This window comes from Synchiropus splendidus, chromosome 2 (genome assembly GCF_027744825.2).
Source record: "Synchiropus splendidus isolate RoL2022-P1 chromosome 2, RoL_Sspl_1.0, whole genome shotgun sequence".
In the NCBI taxonomy this organism is placed as follows: Eukaryota; Metazoa; Chordata; class Actinopteri; order Syngnathiformes; family Callionymidae; genus Synchiropus; species Synchiropus splendidus.
In genome coordinates this window covers 7,668,727-7,678,570 of record NC_071335.1, presented here as the reverse complement: position 1 = coordinate 7,678,570, position 9,844 = coordinate 7,668,727, and positions in this window count along the sequence as shown.

Here is a 9,844-nt window from a genome sequence, read left to right as displayed (position 1 = left end):
AAGCATAGGCGTCAAATAACTCTTTGCCGTCTCTCAACAGATCCCGGTTCCAGCCAAAAGTCAGGGGAGTTTCAATTCTGCCATTAACTCTTCTGATTACTCAGACTCGCCAGTTTTTAGCAGGGGTCGCCACAGGACCGCGAAAGCCACCACTTCAGAGGATCACTCAGTAGGAACTGCGTGCCAGACCTGCTCTTTTCTCAGCTCCCTCGTGTGATGTCTGAAGCGATGTCTGTCTGTGATTCTGTTCAGAGGCAAGCAGGACATCGTCATCTACAGAGTCATCTCTTTCTGAGGCTGATTGGGCCGGTCCCTCGGGTCTCCATCTTAGGAGAATCTTGATCAGATCTTGATCTTTGTACACTGCAAGTTTGGGGAACCGAATTCCTCTGACGGCTCAGCTGACAAAAGCGAGTGTGTTTTTGAAGAACCAGAGGGACTTGAAGTTCCCAGAGGAGTGGGCACTGTGCACCGATGACCCTTTCGTCCTAGACCCGCCCCGGAGTCCGGGTCCGCTCCTGTGCTCAAGGCTCCTATCTTGAAAGAGTATCTTCCGAATTGAAAGAGCCTGTCTCCTCACCTGCCCAGATGGATCGAGAAAATACGCGGTCATTGAAACGGCCTTCAGTTACACAGTCAACCCCCAGGTTCTGCGTCACCACATGGACCTGAGTGAACTCAGAGAACCAGCGGTCATGTCTGATGGAGGAGGACAGCGCTCTCCTGACAAAGCAAATAATTGAGCTACTGCCAAAGCAATCCTCCTACACTGGATTTTACTCCAGATACTTTCTGGAACCCAAGAAGACTGGAGAGTGGAGACCTGTTCTGAATCTCAGTCTCCTCAACCAATTCATGACCAGACAGCGGTTCCGGACTACCAGCAGACTCCTGGAGTGTGAGAGTGGATGACCTCCATAGATCTTGCAGAGGCCTACTTCCACAACACGGTCTCTAGTGTCTAGTGCCTCGTTTTTTCACCAAGTGCGTGGAGGAGTGGCTCGAACCACTAAGAAGACAGGTTCTGCGGATTCTGACGTACTTGGACTACTGGTTGATTGAGTCCAAACAGGATTCATGAGCGCCCACCAGCTTAGCTTAAGGGGTGTTTCTCGTCGCTGCAGAACAAATTCAATGTCTCCGAAGGGGTTTCAGAGAGTTATCAACATTTTTATGTTTGTTGGTCTGAAAGGTACAGGTCCCGCGGACTGAAAACACGTTTTCTGCACTGTTTAATCTCTGCTCAGGGCTGTCTCAGAACATGAAAATTTCGCCTGGCACGATAGCTGAAGCGGTCATTCTAGTAGGTGCTGAACTAATTCAACATTTCTGAAGTGGTTGCAGAGTGATAACATTTTTATGTTTGTCAATTCTGAAAACCACCGTCACTCGGGTGAAAACCTGTTTTTCTGAACAGTTCACTCACTGCTCAGAATAGTGCCAGAACATGAAAATATCAGCTGCAACTGTTGGAAAAAGAGTCTTTCGAGTATATTCGGCACTAAATCCACGTTTTTGGACTATTTTCAGGGTGGAATCAACAATTTTTATTCTTCCTGGTCAGAAACCGAACCTCTCTCAGGCTGAAAACGCATTTTTGCACTGTTCACTCACTGCTCAGCGATGCCTCAGAACATGAAAATTTCACCTGACACTGTAGCAGAAGCTGTCTTTCTAGCAGCAGCAGAACTAATTCAACCTCTCTGTGTGGTTTCAGAGAGTTATCAGGATTTTAATGCTTGTTCGTCTGAAAACCACCTTTTCGTGGCCTGAATACGTGTTTTCTGCTCGGTTCACTTACTGCTTAGGCGGGACTCAGAACATGAAAATGTCACCTCAAACTATAGCAGAAGTGGTATTTCTAGTAGTTGCAGAATTTAATCACGATGTCTGAAGTGGTTTCAGAGGTAAGTACATTTTTATGTTTGTAAAAATGTAATTACCACAGTCACTTGCGCTGAAAATGCGTTTTCTGCACTGTTCACTCACTGCTAAGGACTGACTCAGAACATAAAAATTTCACCTGCTACTAAAGCAGACCGGGGTCTTATTAGTAGGTGCCGATCTAATTCAACATGTTAAAATGTTGACTCGTTCCTGCCTCCTGTGACTTTCACCACTGCACTTGGGTCCTGCTCCACGTCTTGACCCGTGACAGTCAGAAGTGGTTTCAAAGATGGAACAAAATCTTTATCTTTTTCGGTGTGAAACGCAGCTTCTCTCGGGCAGAAAACGCATTTTTTGCGCTGTTCACTCACTGATCAGAAAAGCCTCGGAAATTGACAATATCACCTGCAACTATAGGCAAAACGTTTTTAGAGGGTTATCAACTATTGTATTTTTGACAGTCTGAAACCAAGCTTCTCTCAGGCTGAAAATGCATATTCTGCACTGTTCACTGACTGATCAGAATAATCTCAGAACATAAAAATATCACCTGCCTCTATTCCAGAAGGGGTCTTTCTCATAGCTGCAGAACGAATTCAACCTGTCAGAAGAGTTATCAACATTTTTATGTTTGTCGGACAAAAAAACACAATCCCTCGGGCTGAAAACGCGTTTTCTGCACTGTTCACTCACTGCTCAGCGATGCCTCAGAACATGAAAGTTTCGCCTGCAACTACAGAAAAAACACTCTTTCGACTATATTCAACACTAATCCCATACGAATAGGGCGCTGCGACTGGCCTACAAGCAGCCGTTCCACATTTCCTGCTTCCAAGCCATGGGATGAGTTTGACGAGAGCCAGGTGCTGCTATGAGGTGGATCTGGAGACTCTGTTCCCAGAGTTGGCTGAGTTCCGTGTGGTGGAGTCAAGTACGTTCCCGCTTGATCTTCTCCTGCGCCTCATGTCATCCGCCGCCGTCGTATTGAAGTTGAGCTCTCTCTCCGCCGCCAGCTCAAGAATCATCCCACTTCACTAACGGCCTGCTGGCGTTGGATGGCGAGACTACACCAAGGGCACGACCGCATGTTGTCTGACCGCAACTGGAAGAAATCTGGACTATTCCCGGCGCGGTTCTTACACTCCACTGGCACTAGGACCGCACTTGGTCAGGTACGGAGCTTACTGCCTGGTGGAGGGTTTGGATTCCCACCGCGGCGTTCCCGCTCATTCAGCCGTCATGCACTATGCATGATGCGTTCGCCCCGGGAGGAGTGACCATCCCACCCATGTTTACACCGTCGGCAACCAGCTCATACCGCTTGAGAACATCACGCGCTCTTTATGAGCTCCGTGGACAGGCTCATACATCGCAGATCCTCTCTCACTGCGATGTATGCTCTCACGCAGAGGTGAGAGCAGCAGTCCGCTGCTCTCACCTCTGCTCCCTCCAAAAGCGTGAAGAAAACTTTGTATCTGAAACTATGCATCTGTAACAGGTCTGAATACTGTGACCTTGTCTTCAGTTCAAACGTGGCGTCTCAATGTGGTCAGTAGAACGCCGTCTGAAACAAAATGCGGACAGAGCCACACAAAGCTTTGTCGATGGTGAGAAAAGTAATCCAAGGGATTCTGTTTTTTCTTTGTGGTAACCCACACCACAATTAGATGTCTTTCTGAAACATCACTCCCAAACATCTCACTTTGTCATACAACAACTGTCATACATCATGAACCACATGCATAATTTATTTTCATCTGAATGTATAACTCTGCCATTAAACCTTTTGGCTAGTGTTGGGAAATAATAAAACTTTACTTTTCACCGTTATTCACCACAAGGAAACCGAACTCCACACAACTCAATCACCCGTGCCATGTCAGCGTAGGTTGTCAGTATGAGCTTACAAGTGCCACATCCACACAGAGCGAACTCAAAGTACGAAGGAAAAACAGTATACTTAAAAACCATGTCACCATCCACACACTCAGACCCCCAATCAATCAATCCCAAGTGGAACAAACATTATAAACAAATGGATTTGACTAACCTGAAACTAAATGAGGACAGAGTCACACTTGGCTTCCACATTTGTCGATGGTGAGAAAAGTAATAAAAAAAAGTGTCACTTCCTATTTACCCACACATCTTCAATGCCTAACCTCTGTCCTTTCCTGCCCTCTACTGACCTAATTATATACCTGCCGGTTAATCAACTCCATTAAATTATTTAATTAAAATAATTAAATGACATCTAACACATACTCTGTGACCACACATAAATGGCCGTCACACTAGAAAGGCAGTTTTTTGTCATCAAATTGTCATGCTCTGAGGCCTTCGCTGAGCAGTGACTGAACATTGCAGAAAACGCTTTTTCAGCCCGAGGGACTGTGGTTTTGAGACAGATAGACATGAAAATGTTGTAACCTCTCTGAAACCACTTCAGACAAGTTGAATTAGTTTGGCACTTACTAAAAACACTCCTTCTGCTTATATTGGCACGTGAAATGTTTATGTTCTGAGGCATCCCTGTGCAGTGAGTGAACAGTGCATAAAGCATGTTTTCAGGCTGAGAGAAGCTCGGTTTCTGACCAGGAAAAAAGAAGTTGATAACACACTGATAAACAGTTCAGAAAGGTACATTTAGTGCTGAATATACTAGAAAGAGAGTTTTTCCTATTGTTGCAGTTGAAGTTTTCATGTTCTGAGTCACGACTGAGCAGTGTTTGAACAGTGCAGTGAACGCCATTTTCAAAATATAAAATCGCTTTGAATGTGTGAGTGCTGAATATACTAGAAATAGTCTTTTTGCTATATTTACACTTGATATTTTCACTGCTCTCAGGCTATTCTGATTAGTCAGTGAAGAGTGCCGAAAATGCTTTTTCTCCCGAGGGACAGTGGTTTTCAGACCGACAATTATTAAAATGTTGATAACTCATTGAAACCACTTCAGAGAGGTTGAATTAGTTCTGCAGCTACTAGAAAGACTATAGCAGATTCTGCTATAGTATTAGTTGAAATTTTCATGTTCTGAGGCATCGCTGAGAAAAAGTCTAAAAAAAGTTCTGAAATGTACGTTTAGTGTTGAATATACTAGAAAGAGTGCCTTTCCTATAGTGGCAAGTGAAATTTTCATGTTGTGAGGCATCCCTGAGCAGTGAGTAAACAGTGCATAAAACGTGTTTTCAGCCAAAGGAATAATAGTAATAGAGATAGAAGTAAAAATGTTGATAACTCTCTTAAATCACTTTAGACAGGTTGAGTTAGTTCTGCACCTTGTCGAAATACCTTTTCTGCTATAGTGGCAGGTGAAATTTTCATCTTCTGGGGAATCGCTGAGCAGTGAGTGAACAGTGCGTAAAATGCGTTTCCGGCCAAAGAGAATGTAGGTTTCGGAACGGCAAAAATAAAATTGTTGATAACCCTCTAAAAACAGTTCAAAAATGTAGGTTTAGTGTTGAATATATTAGAAAGACTGTTTTTGCAGGTAATATTTTCAGGTTCTTAAAATATTCTGATCAGTGAGTGAACAGTGCAAGAAAACACGTTTTCAGCTCGAGAGAAGCTCGGTTTCTAAAACAGGAAAAAAAAAAGTTGATAACCCCCTGAAATACAGTTCAGAAATGTAGGTTCAGTGTTTATTTTACGAGAAAGAGTGTTTCTCCTATAGCTGCTCGAGAAATTTTCATGTTATCTGGCATCCCTGAGCAGTGAGTGAACAGTGCATAAAATGCGTTTTCACCCAAAGAAAACGTGGTTTACAGACCGACAAAAATAAAAATGTTAACACTCTTAAAACACTTCAGACAGGTTGAGTTAGTTCTGCACCTTGTAGTAATACCGTTTCTGCTATAGTGGCAGGTGAAAATTTCATTTTCTGGGGCATCGCTCTGCAGTGAGTGAACAGTGCGTAAAACGCGTTTTCGTCTGAAGAGAATGTGGGTTTGGGACCGGCAAAAATAAAATTGTTGATAACCCTCTAAAAACAGTTCAGACAGCGTAGATTTCTGCTGCAACTACAAAAAAGACCCTTTCTGCTGTCGTGGGAGGTGAAAATTTAATCTTCTGAAGCTTCCCTCAGAAGTTGTGGCACAATGCAGAAAACGCGTTTTCAGTCTGAGATAAGGTGGGTTTCGGAACGCCAAACCTAAAATGTTGATAACTTTCGAAAAACACTTCAAACAGCTTAGATTTGATGTGCAACTACTAGAAAGACCCATTCTGCTATACTGGGAGGTCAAAATGTCATGTTCTGAAGCTTCCCTGAGACGTTATGGCACAATGCAGAAAATGCTTTTTCAGTCTGAGATAAGGTTGGTTTCGGAACGCCAAGCACCTTTATCTGCCCTTTATCTTCTCTTTATCTGCTTTCAATCGTTCCTTATTTCCATCTCTCTTTGACCGTAGTCCGAGTGTAGGAGAAATGGAAGGAATATTGAGATCAGGAGGCAAAGCCCTTGCTTCGCCTGCTGGTCTCTCCCTCTGGCCAAGAACTTGACCGTGCAGAAGAGGAGACCACATGGCGATGGATGCACCCCCACCAGGAACCTTGTGTGACCCAGCTGGATTGCTCCGTCGCTTCTCCCATCCATCAATGACCGAAGTCCGGGTGTAGCAGAGATGGGAGAACCTTTGGCTAATGTGGAGATGCGCTAGTCGGGGCTCCGCCCGTAACTCCAGGTTCGCCACGCAGGTCAACTTGACTAGGTGGAGAGAGAATCCTCACCACATAGACTGTCCTGAGATAAACAATGCGGAGTGCAAACAGGAAAGAACTACAACGTCCAGACGCCTTAATGATTGGAGCTGGACCTTGTGTGGGGAGCAACACTGCGGATAAGTGCGCAGGAGAAGCGTCACCAAATTAGGTGAAGATTCACCGGTGGCCTGTCTCTAATCACAGAGGGGTGGCGTGTCAAGAGACCTGCTGCTATCTCCAAACGCCAGGTCTCACGCCAGTCCGGCCTACTCGATGTCTTACGGCAATGACCTCACCCCCAAGGTCGCGCAAAATGTTGTTAGTCCGAATGTAGTGAAGTTTCACGAGTAACCCTCCATACAGCGGGTATGGGTGTCCCCCTGGGGCCCTCTTGTTGCCAAACCAGGTACTTCCCTGCTCCGGCGACTACACAGGGGAACCTGACGCCATCCCATGGCCACAGCACTAGTTTGAGCCCAACGTGGAAGAACTAGGCACTAATAACCGTCCACATTTGGAGGGAGAACTCGCCAGTGGAGACACGTTTGGCCCATGACAAAGCGCTGCCAAAGAGAGCGATTCTCTCATCTATTGTCCAGAGCTGCTGGAAGCACCTGTAAACAGGACAACGTGAGGCAAAGAAGAAGGTGCTCCGTCAGACAAATAGAAATCTGCAAAAGATGAGGCAGAAGCCGAGGAGGCTGCTTGGCAGGTTTCTGCCAAGGAAACTCCTCTGATGGCAGCTATGGATGTTGTCCCTTTTTACCACCTGCCAGAGCCACCCACAGCTTATCTGTTTTCCTGAAGGCTCTCACTGCAAGCGCCAGTGATTCTCATCCGGGTGGCGGGTAAGACAGAAAGCCTTCACTGAAAAATTGCTGACCTTGGCACAAAGAAATTTGTGAAAAAAGACTAATCGAGAAGGCACATAGTTCTCCAAACCCTCCTGATGGAGGTCAGGCCCAGGAGGAGAGCTGCTCCAAAGGAGCCTGATCAAGGGGCTTGAAGGGAGCTTCAGAGAGAGTATTATATACCAATTGAAGATCCCAATAGGGGCAGATGCGTCTGGAGATAGGTCTGAGTCTTCGAGATCCCTGCATGAACTGGACTAGCAACGGACAACAGTCCACACCCATTTAGCATTACATGCTTTGAGTGTTGAGGGTGATTTAGCATTTAGGACCACCTGCTAGCCTTGAAGTAGCCCCCTGCTGCAGGACTGTTTGCAGGACATGAACTGGTTGCAGCACACCCTTGTGTGAGTGTGTGTGTGAGCACAGGTGGCAGAGTTACGCAGTCCAGAACACCTCCCGGGACTCTGGAACACCTATGAGGTCATCTTGACCACAAAGCTTAAACCCCAGCCTTGCAATGTGGCCTGACCTGAGAACCATGAGCAATTACCATGGCCATCCATACCGGACGTCTGACTGGCACCGCTGGCTCCTTTGCAGACAGCCTTCAAGGAGATGCACGTTTTACTGCACTGAACCGCCTGTAATGTCACCGGCGATGTTGCTTTGGTATGACGGAAGGTGGTGTGCCCATGGTCCTGTCAATATCTCTGATGGCCAGGGCCTCACACGGGACCGGCCTATGAGACTTCTTATGCAACCGCCACGCCCAGGGTCTATCCAGCGTGAATGAATTAATGAATGGGTTGTGAAGATGTAGCATTAACAACCCCTCATACATAGAGTGTAATTTTACACTCTGGGTGGCAGGAGCTGCCGCCTCATCTTTGTCACCTTAAGCTGATATAGAAGGTGGCGTTTACAACCCCTCATATATGGTGTGTACCCTACACTGTGGATCAGCAGGAACTGCGTTGCCCTCATTTAGCCACTCTGCGGCTGAAATAGAAAGTGGCATTAACAGTCCTCCAAACCTATAGGGAAAACATTTACTGAGCAGCTACAGTCAGGGTTCTAGTCTGAGCTGAGCAAGAAAGAGGGAGTTTATTCACAAATGAATAAACAGTCATGCAGGAATCCGGTGGATCTCGGGACGCTGCACTCTGCACAGCACTGTAATGAAGCAGATACTGGTGTCCCAGAGCCAGTGCTGTGAATGAGGGCCGAAGGTTTGCAGGGTTCGGCTGCTCCTGAAGACAGAATGACATGAGACATGAGATACTCCCTTGAAAGCAGCCACAGATGTTGCCAGGCATCTCGTCAAGTGTGCTCTCAGGGATTCCGGTGCCCGTTTTTTCGCAGTCTCATAGGCTTTCATGATGGCAATTCTAAGCCAATGTGAAAACCTGTGAGTGGACAGCGCCTGCCCCTTCTTACCACCAGGGAGAGCCACCCACAGACTGTCCGTCTTTCCGAAGGGTTGGACTCGATCCAGTTAAGCTTTTAGCGCTGCTCGTATGAATGGGGAGGAGGGCAGAAAGTCTTTACTGATAAGGTGCTGACCTGTGAAGAAGAAGAGAGACATTTAGGTGCGATGGCAGGGTTGGGTCTAAGTGATACCGCCGAGTCATCGACACCAAAAGAGATGCAATCAGGGCTGATCGAAAAAGAGCTACTAGCTCCTTGGAGGCCTGATCAAGTGGCTCAAAAGGGGCTTCGGAGAGTGAATTGAGTACCAGCTGCAGGTCCCAGTAATGACATAAAGGTCTTGAGGTTGGTCTAAGCCTTTTCACTCATCTCATGAAACGGCTCACTTGACGATGCTTGCCGAAGGGGTGGCCGTCCAGACCATTGTGTAGCATGGAAAGGGCTGCTACATAAACCCGTAATGTAGGGCTGCTCCGACCTTGGTTAACCAGATGCTGCAGAAACAAGAGGATGAGAGAAATAGTTGCCGATAATGGGCAGGCTGACTGGGTTCCACACCACCGGGGAAACATGTCCAATTAGCAATGTATACTCTGAGGGTTGGCAGAGCTTAAACGTTCTGAAAAGTCAATTGGACATCAGGGGGCAAGTGACTGATTGTTAACCCTGGAGAAGCCAAACCTTGCGGGGTGGTTCTAGACCTCAGGGTTCCTGATGTTTGCAGAAGCGCTGACCTCGATGGAGGGAACCCCCAGTGGCCTTTGATCCGCATATGACACATCTCCGGATACCAGCTGGAGCTGGGGCTGTTTGGATTAAGGGAAGGAGGGGGAAAGGCATACAGGAGGCCTTTTGGCCACCTTGGATGAGCCAGGGCGTCCACATCCAGTGGAAGGTCATCAGATCTACGGGGAGAGAACCAGAGAGGACATTTGAAGCTCTATCTGCTGGCAAAGACATCAGCCACTGG